Genomic DNA, 2,167 nt, shown 5'->3' with positions numbered 1-2,167 from the left:
ATAGTCTGTGAATCGGTGATGGTAATAGATTTCAAAAGCAAGTCAACCTATTTTCATAAAATGAAAATGCTAGACTATTGTAAAGTACAAAAAAGCTATCCCTGGTTAAATTTGTTAAATTTTTTGACGTCAAACATGAAACTCTCGGAAGTTCACCACCATTGAATTAATCAGTGTATTTCCGCTTTATCGAGGTACTTATTCCAAACCGATATAAAACCCAAATTTAATCTAGCTAGTCTAAGAGTAGTGAGGTGTTCCATGTTATTGACTCTGTTGTGAACAAAAATATTAGGGGACGGATAATTCTGGGATAGTTAAAACCATGTCGAACCATAGTTGACATCTCTTAGGACTGGCATGCTTACATTGACTGATTACAGACTATCGACTATATTTGTCGAGGCGTTAGAACTGAATGGGTTCTAGCAAACAAGTTTAGATGTAGTCACCTGTATCCAGTACTCTAACGTCAGTTGACTTAATGACACCTTCGTCACATGGTCGTACTTATTTTGGTGAAATGTCAACTTGATGAGAGCATAATCTGTAACTTTTACACATTTTGTCACTGATTGAAGTGTGTCGTTTCTTTTTTTTAACAATTGTGCAATTTTAAGCAAAGATGGAAAGTGGCTAGCGCGTTTCGTCCTATTTGGGGCTCGTCAGCTGGATGTACCTTCATCTCAAAGTTGATGCTCACTCTGGGACTCGAACCCAGTACCTTTCGCTTCACACGCCATCGCGTTATCCACTAAGCTACGAAACGTGCGTCTTGGATTCCACTGCTAGCTACTATCCATCTTTGCTTACAATGCTTGTGAATCGAGGTTATATCGAGGCAATACGCACAGTATGCACATATGCCAATTAGAGTCTGACAAGTTGCAGTCCTAAACATCAATGGGAAGATTCAAACAAGCAATACTAAGTGACTTTAATTATGCAATTCTCTTTGAACAGAACATGAGTTGGAGAATGATTGCAATTATCATAATTTTCCCAATGTAAAGAATAAAACATGAGTCTATACAATAACTGTTGGTTATTTCTTCCAGAAAAATAATGACTATCTAAGTTTCATTCAATAAACAATGATATACAAATTTTCATTTGCTATATTAATCAATGTTGATTATTCACTATCATTCTGTCTTCATTAAACAAATAATAAAACGTAACTACGTTAATTTTTACCATCTCTTTCACTCACTACCTGAATGATGTATTTCTCTCATTATTTTCCAATCAAATCATTCACTAACTCATACTCAATTGTTATTGGAAGTGGTTTTATCATGCTCATTTTGAGCATAATAACCCAATTCACGTAGAAAGAAAAATGTTTAAATTAAATCGTTCTTTCTTTTTTGTTTTCTCGAAAACAACCTAATGAGTCATTATGATTTGGTCTTACCCCAGGAACAATATGTAGTCATAATTATTAATATCTATAATCGCAGAAAAAGAAGCCAGGCGTGGCAGTTAATCTGATTGATAGGCCTACTTGTCTATTGTTTATACATACATACAAATATATATATAATAGACTAATGTAAATGCTTTTGTATATTTGTCTATATGGGCACATCTAATTAGAAGTGTTCTATCTATTCATATGCATTTTTATTACGATTGATTCTATTAGTAAACCTTCAGTTAGCTTTTGTAGCTGAAAGAAAATTAAGAAAAGATACTCATCTGCTAATATGACCCACGTGCTTGATTGGTGAGTAGTAGTAGTATTATTTTAGTTTAAAGCACTAGAGTGACCAGATTATTATTCATACTATGAAATCAACCTATGCATTATAATAAACATGGACAGAATAAAACAAATGGGTATTCATCAATGTGTCAATACTATGGACACAAACAGTGAGTATATACTCATACAGTATAAACAAAGCTGAATAATTATTATAGTGAATGTTATTGCAAACAAGGATACAAAAACAAGGTAAAAGTTAAGTTTTGTATAGACATTGGACATCATTCTTAACCTATTCAAGCGTATAAATGTGTATGCATGTGTTATTTCAGTTAGTCATTAATTCATAGTTAATAGGGTCTTTATTATACAAGTGTCATTTTTTGTTGTTAAAATCGCTTATACATTCAATCACAGATACCAATTAATTATTTAAAAATCATATTTTGACAGTAT

The 2,167-nt window shown here is 32.6% G+C and overlaps 1 non-coding gene across 1 annotated transcript; it reads right to left on the bottom strand.

The window, feature by feature from the left end:
- Positions 1-697: 697 nt before the first annotated feature.
- Positions 698-772, bottom strand: Smp_tRNA_00279_Pseudo_GTG.1.1. Its single transcript has one exon. It is a non-coding gene (tRNA).
- Positions 773-2,167: the final 1,395 nt, after the last annotated feature.

Source organism: Schistosoma mansoni, chromosome 1, assembly GCF_000237925.1.
Source record: "Schistosoma mansoni strain Puerto Rico chromosome 1, complete genome".
Lineage (NCBI taxonomy): Eukaryota > Metazoa > Platyhelminthes > Trematoda > Strigeidida > Schistosomatidae > Schistosoma > Schistosoma mansoni.
This window is presented reverse-complemented; position numbering and strand designations above follow the sequence as displayed.